The following is an 11296-nucleotide window of genomic DNA, read 5'->3' as shown; positions in this document are numbered from 1 at the left end:
ACTTGATGTATAGTACAGATACCTTTTAACAGAGCATCTCAATTCTTCCCTCCTATCTTTTGTGATTTACTATAATTTATTTATTCATATACTATAATCACCAAGACATTGTTACTATTATTCCTTTAAAAACACAATAACAGTTATTTTTCAGATCAATTAAGAATAGAAAAAAAACAAGATTTTATTTTACCTATATTTTTTCCTTCTCTGATGCATTTTCTTTCTTTATGCAGATCCAAGTTTCTGGATATAATTTTTCTTCTACATTAAGAACTTCTTTTGAGATTTCTTGCAGGATAGGTCTACTGGCAATGAATTTCCTCACTTTTTGTTTGTCTGAGAAAGTCTTTATTTCCCCTTTGCTTTGAAGGATAATTTTACTGAATATAAGATTCTAAGTTTTGGGGTATTTTTTTTTTATACTTTAAATATTTCACTTTATTATTCTCTTGCTTTCACGGTTTCTGATGAAAAATCAAACTAATTTTTATCTTTTTTTCTTCTCTAGGTAAAGTTTATTTTTCTCCCCTCTAGCTTCTTTCAAGATTTTCTCTTTGTCTTTGGTTTCTACGATTTGCATGTGATAAGCCTAGGTTTGTTGGTTTATTTGTCTGTCAAATCTGATGATCACTTTGTCCCTTCAGACTGAGTTTTTTTCTTGGCTTTTGGCATGCTTTTTAATTTTTTTTGTTGAAAGATGGCCTCGTTGTATTTGGAAATAGAAACTGAGATAAACTGGTTTTTAGTATGAGGAATTTTGTTAATTTGGCTATGAGTTGGGCTGTGTTTAATGTTTGTTATAGCTGTAGATATGAGAGCCTTCAGAGTCCTGTAGTGTTTTTGTTTTTGTCTTCTCTTGACTTTGGACTGTCATAATTATCCCTCCTCAGAGAGAGTGTGTGTCTTGCAGTTCCTTCAGCTTTAACTCACTGTTGTTGTACTGGAGCCCTGTTGTGTGGTATTAAGCTGTGGAGAAGGGGGACCATTCTATAATCTTATGAGTGAACCTCAGTCTTTTCATGGGCCTGCATCTCAGGCCTGGACTTTCACAATTGTTTCTCCAGTGGTATAGCTGTACTCAACCCAGCTTCCTTCTCTCTTCTCTGGCTGAAGTTTTCCCAGTCTATTTCCTGGAAGCTCTGACCCTTGTTGGCTATTTTTTCCTTTCTTAGGGGGAATAGAAATGCTGGAGTTGACTGGAGTAGGAGGAATTTCCTTTTTCTAGCTGGAATAAAGTTCAGGCCAAGTCTTTCTCTTGGAGAGTAGGGCTTTGCTGTGAAAAAGTCTCTGGTTGTATTTCACAATGATTACTCTTTCCTCCTGTCAGAATTTTTTATTGTTGTTGTTCTTCACCTGTGAGAACATTGTTATGCCCCCCAAGGCAAACTGTGGGGACTCTTCTCACCCTGCCCAACTTGTGGGCCCATCCAATCTGCTTCCAGTGGTTTTTCCATTAAAATGATATGTTTTTGCTCATGATGTTGACCTTCCTAAAATCTCTCAAGGTTCAGAAACCCAAACAAGTAACATTTGGCCTTGGCATGCTCCATACCTTTTGCTGAGCAGCCCCTAATATGGCAGCCGGCCTCAGTTTGTGGCTTGGCTCCTCGAGGCATCTCCAAGCTCAGCATGGGTAGTGGCCATCTGTAGATTGCTTGGTGACTCATGCCCGGTGGCCCCGGGCAGGGCACAGGTTTTCACTGAACTGGCCTGCAGGGGGGCCCCTCCCTGGAGGCCTTGCGGCTGGCTTCTGACTGAGCCAGAGTACCACCCAGGGCCTACATATGAGGATGATACACCCGAAGGGCAAACTGGACAGGAACCAGAGCTCTGCTAAAGTGAATCCTACTTTGTAGGGTCAGCCTCTGCACAACAGCTTCTTCACTGTAGTCACCAGCCAATTCTCACAACCAATCAGTTCAAGGCAAATCCCTCCCATTGATGAGCAAACAACAACCAAGGCTCAACTACAACAGGAGGACACACAAAATTCATACAAGGGACATATCTGGAGCACCTAGTTAAGGTAACCAGGGAGACCGTACCACTGGGCCCCACAGGATACCTACTACATAAGGCAATTTTATTAAGACCAAGAGACATAGCAGCCCTACCTATTACATGGAAACAATCACAGGGAGGCAACCAAAACTAAAAGACAAAGAAACGTCCCAAGTGAAAGACCAGAACAAAACTCCAGAAAAAGAACAAAACAAAATGGAGAGAAGTGATATGCAGAGTTCAAAATGCTGGTTATAAGGATGCTCAGTGATCTTAGTAAGAACTTCGACAGATAGAAAACATAAAAATGGAAAGAGAAAACATAAAAGAGAACTAGTCAGAAATAAAGGATACAATAACTAACATGAAGAATACCTTAGGAGGAATTAACAGTAGATTAGATGAAGCAGAGGATCAAATCAGTGATTGAGAAAATAAAGTAGCAGAAAACACCCAATTGGAACAGCAACAAGAAAAAGGAATCCAAAAAACAAAATGAGAATAGTTTAAGGGGCCTCTGGATAAACAAGTGCACCAATATTCACATCATATGGGCACCAGAAGGAAAAGAGAGAGCAAGGAACTGAAAACCTGTTTGAAGAAATAATGATGGAAGACTTTTCTAACCTGGTGAAGGAAATAGACATACAATCCCAGGAAGCGCAGAGAGTCTCAAACGAGATGAACTCAAAGACGCCCACACCAAGACACATTATAATTAAAATGCAAAGGTTAAAGACAAAGAAGATCTTAAAAGCAGCAATTGAAAAGCAATAAGTTACCTACAAGGGAGCTCCCATAAGACAGTCAGCTGATTTCTCAACAGAAACTTCGCAGGCCAGAAGGAAATGGCAGGAAATAGTCAAAGTAATGAAAAGTAAGCATCTACAACCAAGGTTACTCTACCCAGTAAAGCTATCTTAGAATCAAAGGATAGTTAAAGAGCTTCTCAGACAAAAAAAGCTAAAAGAGTTCATCATCACCAAACCAGTATTACAAGAAATGTTAGAGGGACTTTAAGAAGAAGAAAAAGAAAAAAATATATAAATAATAAAATGGCAATAACTACATATCTATCAATAATCACTGTAAATGAGAAAGGATTAAATGCTTCCATCAAAAGATAGAGCGGCCGAATGGATAAGAAAACAAGACTGTAACATATGCTGCCTATAAGAGAGTCACTTCAGATCGAAAAGCACCGACTAAAGCAATGGGATTGAAAAGATATTTCATGAAATGGAAATAAAAAAAAAAGGCTGAGGTAGCAATACTTATACCAGACGAAATAGACTTTAAAACAAAGGCTGTAACAAGAGACAAAAAAGGCCCCATTAATTTCAATTCTGGGTATTTATGCAAAGAAACCTAAAACACTACTTCATAGGGACATGTGAATCCATGTGTTCATTGCAGCATTATTTACAATAGTTAAGATATGAAAGAAACCTGGGTGTTCATCAATGGATAAATGAATAAAGAAGAGGTGGTGCATACATAATGGAATATTACTCAGCCATAAAAAAGAATGAAATCTTGCCATCTGCAACAACATGTAATGACCTAGAGAGTGTTATGCTGAGTGGAATAAATCAGACAAAGAAAGATAAATGCCATATGATTTCACTTATGTGTGGAATCTAAAGATAAACAAACAAACGAAACAGAAACAAATTCATAGATACAGAGAACACTTTGATGGTTGCCAAATGGGAAGGGGGTTAGGGGATAGGTAAAAAAGGGGAAGTAATTAAGAAGTACAAATTGGTAGTTAAAAATCGTCTTGGGGATGTAAAGTATAGCATAAGGAATATAGTTAATAATATTGTAATAACTATGTATGGTGTCAGATATGTACTAGATTTATTGGGGATGATCACTTCATAAGTTATATAAATGTCTAATCATTATGTTGTACTCCTGAAACTAATGTAATATTGTATGCCAGTTGCAATTGAAAAAATTTATTAAAAGGAAAAAAATAGTCATGGGGATGTAAAATAAGCATAGGGAATATAGGCAATAATATTGCAATAACTATGTATCATGTTGGATAGGTACCAGACCTACTGCGGGGATCACTTCTAAGTTATATAAATTTCTAACCACCATGTTGTACTCCTGAAACTGACATAATATTGAATGTCAACTGTAATTAAAAAATAAAAAAATTATTTTTTAAAGTGTGGGGGTTGTCCTGTGACTGTGGTCCCTGGAGTTCCTCACTCTCATGCTAGTTCATGCTCGCTCTTTAGCAATTAATCAGAATTTCCTAAATTGTTTCTGCCAGTTAATGGCTCCAGTGGCTTTCACTCCAGGTAAGCAGATTTCAGCTGTGTCTCTCTGGATGTGCCTGTCTTTCCAGATTTGTCGGTAGTGGTTTGTACTGTGACCTCAGGTCTTGAAAAGTGCAAGAAAAGCCATTGGTTTTACATTTGTCCAGTGTTTTCTTGTTGTAAAGGTGGGCCTGATGACTTCCAAGCTTTTTACATGTCAGGGTTTAGACCAGAAGTCCCAATCACAGCTTGTATGAGAATTCATACATGTAAAAGCTCTTTGTGAGCTATAAAATATTGTAAGGTCTTGCTTGATTTAAAAAATGAAATTAGGTTAGGGATAAGTGGGAGAGAGAGAGGAAAAGTCAGCCATCACAGGCTTCAAGAACATAATTTCATTAAAATGAGAAATGGCAAAAACAGACATGAATGAAGAAAAAAAAGAGAGAATTGAGAGGAAGAGAAATGTTCTTTCCATTGTCTACCTGCCCTGCTTTCTTTCCCCATCTCCATTCCATCAGTCCCTTGTCTGGGTTCCAGCAACTCAGTCTTCTAATTGGCATCTGCTGGGCAACTAGCCCTGGGGTCAATTAGGCTATCCACCTGCAGATGCTTGATGCCATAGTCGTTCTGAGCCCAAAGGGTTAGTTGGAAACGCAGCAGAGGCTGGCTGCAAGCCTAGAGCTCCTTCTACGAAGGCACAATTAAAGAGCCCACCATCTCTAACTGCGCACACCCTAAAGCCTTTTCTTTTACTAAATTATCTTGGGATAAGAAATGGATAGCCTTCACTCCTGAAAAAGTGAAGCTGCCATCATGAATAAGTGATATTAGTTTACAGAGAGAATAAAACCAACTGCTCTCCCCAAAAGCCCAGCTTCTGTTTCCCAAGGAAGGGCCAGGCTGAGGCCAGCTGGAGACTCAGCTCCTTTATTCTACGACTGAATGATTATCATGTCTGACATAAAACTCACAGAACACTCCAGGGAAGTATTCTCCTGGTGAAGAGGAAAGGGCACTGGCTCTAAGTATGACATAGACTCAAATTCTAGCTTCTTTCTTACTAGCTGTGTGGGCTTGTGTAAGCTACTTGATTTCACTGTGTTTTAGTAGTTCTCTTACGAAATAATAGCTAACCTTATAATAGCACTTTCTATGTGTCAGACACTATTTTAAGCTCTTGGCATATATTTCATTCAATTCCTCTAATAACCTCTTGAGGTGGGTTAATGTTATTATCTCCATTTTGAAGGTAAGGACATTAAGATTCAGTAAATGGGGACAGAGACAGAGATAAAATGTACTTTTCAGGGTCATTGGGATGATTATATGAAGTAATATTTATAAATTGCTTAGCATAGTGCCTAACACCCAGTAAATATGCAATATATAATAGTTATAGAAAGCTTGACTCTATTTCTTCTAAAACTTATATATATTTTTTTGTCGTGGAATTGAACCTAGCGAAGTGAACGAAACAAAAATGTATAGTCAATTATTTATCACAAAATGAGTGCCTGTAAAATATCACCCAGGTTAAAAAAAAATAGAACATGACCAGCACCCCAGAAGTACCCTCAATCATTACCCTTCTTTGTCCCCAAAGGTACCAATACCTTGACTTTTATGGAAATCACGACTTTGTTTCTTTTTATAATTTTACCACTGAGAGTACATTCTTAGACACTAGTTTTGTATGCTTTTTGAAATTTTTATACTAAATTATGCATTCTTTTGTGTGACTGAGATCCACAACATTGAGATTTTGTTCATCATTGAGATTCATCCATTTCATTGCATATAGCTACGGTGAGTTCATTTCTAGTAAAGCTTTTTTTCAATAAAGCTGTATATTGCTTTATTGTGTGACTATACCATAATCTTTATTCATCCTGCTATTGATGGGCATTTATGTAGTTTAGTTTCCAATTTGGAGCTATTACAATAGTACTGCTATGAGCTTTCTTACACATGTTCTCAGTGTTTATGACTGAAATTAGAAAGTCATAGAGAATATATTTGTACAACTTCAGTTAATACTAACAATTAATTTTTGAAAGTTCCTATACTATAAGGGTCTGAGAGTTCCCTTTGCTCCACATCTTCGTCAACACTTTATATCATCCACTTAAAAGCCATTTTGGTGAATGCGTTTTCTCATTGTGATTTTACTATCTATTTTCTTAATTATTAATGAAGTTGAACATGTTTTCTTAAGTTTATGGCCATTTGCATATCCTTTTTTTATGAAGTGCCTTTTCAAGTTTCTTGTCCCTTATTCTATTGAGTTGTTTGCCTTTTAATTTTAATTAGTTTGTAGATATTCTCTAGCTATTGAGGGTAGGAGCCCCTTCGGAAGTAACCTGATAATTTCTCTGGCTGGTATTAGGACTTTTTTGTATGTTTAGTTTTCATTAGTTTAATTATGGTGTGCCTAGTTGTGCATATCTTTTCATTTATCCTTAATGTGAATTCTTAAATCCTTGATTTGATGTCTTTCATCAGTTCGGAAACTTTTAAGTCATTGACTTTTCATTTATCGCTTCTATCCTATTTTCTTTCTCTTCCTCTTTTGTGACTTCAGTTAAATTCATACTAGACTTTCTCAAATCCTCTATATCTCTTAAACTCTTGTTTGTATTTTTCATTCCTTTGTCTCTCTCTTTTCTTTTCTAGAAATTTTCTCCAGAAATTATCCCTGCATCTTTGCTAATGTGCTGTTTAACCCTCCTTTTGGGTTGTAACTTTTAATTATTATAGTATTTAGTTCTAGAAATTCTATCTTAAAGTTTCTAGTTCTTGGCAAAGTTTTCAGTCTTCTCTTTATTCTTAAATATAGGGATCATATTTGTTTTAAGGTTTAAGTATAATAAAACTACTATCTGGAGACCTTGTGGGCCTGATTTCATTGTTTTATCTTCTTCCTAGTTTTATCCATGTAATCTTATTTCCTCATGCGGCTGATTATTTTTGATTATGTGCTAGATGTTGTATTTGCAAAATTGCTTGTAGGAATACTTTGAGGTTCAAGATACTATCTCCTTCGAGAGGAGATTTATCTATTTCTGCTAGATGCTTGGGGGGTACTAGCAGTTTGAAATCACCTCAATTCAGTTTTAGGGTTTAAAATTATTTGAAGTCCCTAGGATCACTTGTATGCTTTTGAGTCCTAACCCAAGAGGATTCATCAGGACTTTTCCTGTAATGGACTCTAGACTGACTGACTCTGTCTCTCTGTCTCTCTGTCTCTGTCTGGCTGTCTGGCTTTCTGTCTGGCTGTCTCTCTGCTCCGCAAGACTGCCAGAGGCATTTATCAGCTTCTAGGTCATGCCCTCTGGAATTAGCAAACATCCCCAGGGGAAAAGCAGCCAGAAATGCCAGGCTTGCCTCCTAAGGTTTCATTATTCCCCACTCCTGAGCAGTAATTTCCCCCAATTTTGTTAGCATTCTAATGCTTCAATAGATGTTTTTATATGTTGCCCAGATTTCAGTACCATGTTTTGTTCTGATAATCTAGTTTGCCATTATCTGCATCTTAAGTCTCTCATTTCCACTACCCAACTTTGAATTCACTTATCTTTCCCTTCTCCCTTTGTTTACATCGATACACCTGCAGGTTGCTTTAGCAGTATGATTGCACCAGGTAAAAATTTTAAATGGATGATCTTCATTTTCTGTGTCTCACTTTTTTAACTTTTGTCTCTCTGCTCATTCAGTGTTTATCCTCTGATTCAGATGCCCCCACCTCTGTCCTACTCCTACCATCAATCTGAAATGCTCATTTTAAATGTCACTCGACTGCTTATCTTCCCTTAAGGTAACAAAGTCCCCCTTCTCTGTACAGGTTTCCTTGATCACCATAGTTAAATATGACCTTTCCTTTTTTTTGAATTCTTCTGTCATTTTGTGGATAATACAAGTTTAACTCTTAACCAGGTATATGTTAATTCATCCCTTAACATTTTTTTAAGTGTGTATGCATTGTAAAGTCTTTAAAAGAAGATACACATTATTTTCTTTATAATATCCTCAGCAACTAGCTCCTTGCATATTGCAGGTGCTCAAAATATATAATTGAATGAGCATCTCAGATCTGTCCTCCAAAAACTGTGCAATATCTAGGCCTTCATCCCCATTGCAATACATTGCTTCCCTGTATTAGGAAGTTTCTACTGCCTGCCCTGCCCAAACACCCCTAATCTAGGAGCTTGTACTGAAGGCATATACCCAGTCATGAACCCAATCCCTCTATTATAGCTGATTTGTCTAGGGTATATCCTTGACTTAGTCACTAATCAGTTCCTTTGTCAAGATTTTAAATAAAGAGACATGGAACTTGAAGTTGAAATGCTTTAATAATAGCACATCTACAGAAAGGTCAGGTAGATTCCATAGAAGAGTCCATGAAGAGGAAGTAACAGTTATGGAGATGAAAGAACTAGGTAGCCAAAGGAAGTTAACCAGTAAACATAGATGATAAAGGAACATTTATGCAAAGACCGAAAGAGATGAGCATCCATGTGGCTTCTGAGGGTCAACTTTTGTTTCCAGCGATTTCCCATATCCTCTCCCACAGGGCCTCAGTTCTGTGTTTGTGAGTTTAGGTCTTGCATCTATACCTTAGATGACTGTGTGTGCTTCTATTTCTGGTAACCATAAAGGATAGACTAGAATAATAATAATAATATATATTTCCTTAATTGCATTAGTTAGGGTGTAACTGAAACCAGCTCTGGCTAGCTTAAACAAAACGGGGACATGTTGAAAAGACAAAGGAAGCCCAGAATTGCCAAGTGGCAAGAGGGTCAGGCATGGAAGATAGGAACTGTGGGACCAAGAAGCAGGAAGCTACCTTTTAGCAGGACTCATCTGGCCAGAACACTTCCACTTTTGCTGCTGGACACTTGGTACCACCACTGGACTCCACAGCTGGATGCTGCTGCTACCTTTGTGGCATTCTTTTTTCATGTGTCATTTCTCTAAAATTGAAGCTACTGAATAGTAGTGTCTGATTTTCATGACTGACTGGGTGGGTATTTTCACTACTGCCAGAAGACAGGGAGGGAAAGATATTTTCTCCTTGGGCTTTAGAGTGGGAAGCAGGGCCCTGTTCCTGATAAGATAACACACAATAATGGGGCGGGGGGAGGGTAGTCCTCCAAAAGAAAGAGGTTGATGTTAGACAGCCAACAATAGCAAAGACATAGTCTCTACAGGAGCCTTTCTGGTTAAGGTAAATATACTACCAATGTCAGCCCTGTATAAGCTTGATGGGATGCAAAATGATTGGTGAGGGGAAAGAAAGAAAGCAGTAGATTTGGAACAACTCCTTAAACATGGTATATACAGCTGGCATGTGCCTTGTGCCCTTCCCCCTTCCTTCTGCTTCCTGTCTAGAATATGGACATGACGGCTGGACTACCAGAGAACATCTGGGATCTTGAAAATGGAAGCCAGGAAATGAAGATGGCTGAGTAGAAAGACAAAAGGCTTCTGGTCATTGATGAGGAGGGAGGCACCGCACCAGCCTCTACATTTCTTTTACATGAGTAAGTCCTTATGTGTTCAAGCCACTGTGATCTGGTCTCTGTTTCTAGCAGCCATTATTATTATTATAGTGAGATTGAGTTTTTAGCAGCATGGCTATTGTTTACTGATTTGAGAATTCCTGTCACTCTCTGTGTTCTCCAGAAAAAGCTGAGAGATGGATAATACTTTTTTTTTTTAAACAAGAAAAGCACTAAAACAAATTGGTTATAGATTTTTTAAAAAGACTTTCACAGTGCACTTTAAGAAACTTGGAAATTCCCTGGCATATTCCTTTCTCCCTGGTAAGGACTCTTTGCTGTAGCAAAGAGCAACATTGTTTCTGGAACGTATTATATCCATTCATTAATGATAGTGATGTGGGGTAGAGGTGAAAACTGAAGCATGAAAATTCAAAATGGGTGGATCACAAAATTAGTTTTCAATTTTCATTTTTAAATTTTGTATTAACATTTGAAAACTATCTAAAAAACAAAATCAACAGCACACCCTATGAATAGTCAGCTTGGAGTAGCTAAATGTCTGGGTTTCTCTTTGTGGCATATCTCCACCATTATTGTTCACCTCTTCCTGTTTTCCTTTGCCACTGACATGGACAGCATCTCTCACATAAGCCAAAGAAGGGCTGTCTTCTATTTCGTTTATTTTTATTTTCTATCTTTTTTTAATTAATTAGAGTTTTTTTTTGTCAGAGGTTAGTGCTGGGGTGGAGCTGATAAAAAAGGAAGTAGAAGAAGGCTGCAACTGCTGAAGAAGTAACTGAAAACTATTTAAAGGTAATTAGATGTTTTGTTTTCTTTTTCTGCAGGATTGCAGGCTGAATTTGGGAATAAAACTAAGCATGTTGATAATATTTCATGGACATTAAACAAACGAATTAATTAAGCAGAGGAGGTGATAATAGCCAAGAGAACTTTAAAGGGTGGCTTAGCACAGATTATCCACTAGGAATGTACTGGCGATATAGAGTATACTTCAATTGGCAACAATTATGGCATTAGCAAGAAAATTAATACAGACAACAGAGGCTCTCTAAGACCAAAGTCTAAACGGTGGGGAGTGTTGTTATCTCATCTTTTCCAGGTAAAATTTTCTTCTTTTCTCTTCAAAATAAGATTTCAAGCTCTTGGAGGGCAGAGCACCATGTCCGTCCTCATAACTCTCCTGTTACAAGACCTAGCAGAGAATTTTAAGCAACAAATGCTTAACAAGTGTTACATAATGAGGTTTGCAAAGAGCAGTCTCTTTGAGATGCTGAGTGTTGCTAATTAATTAACTCTAAAGGGCACTACCTGGCAGTTGTACAGTCTGGGAATCTGGTCCAGGGCACTGCTGGGTGATGAGGAAGACAGCCTGGAGTGCTCGCCAGGCCAGAGCCAAAGCTGGGTTTTCTTCTGCCCCAACTCATTCCTATGCCGACCAGTATTTGGGGGAAGTTCTCAGTCTGAAAGTAAATGTCCTCTCATTCA

This window comes from Pteropus alecto, unplaced genomic scaffold, assembly GCF_000325575.1.
Source record: "Pteropus alecto unplaced genomic scaffold, ASM32557v1 scaffold224, whole genome shotgun sequence".
Classification (NCBI taxonomy): Eukaryota; Metazoa; Chordata; class Mammalia; order Chiroptera; family Pteropodidae; genus Pteropus; species Pteropus alecto.
This window is presented reverse-complemented; position numbering follows the sequence as displayed.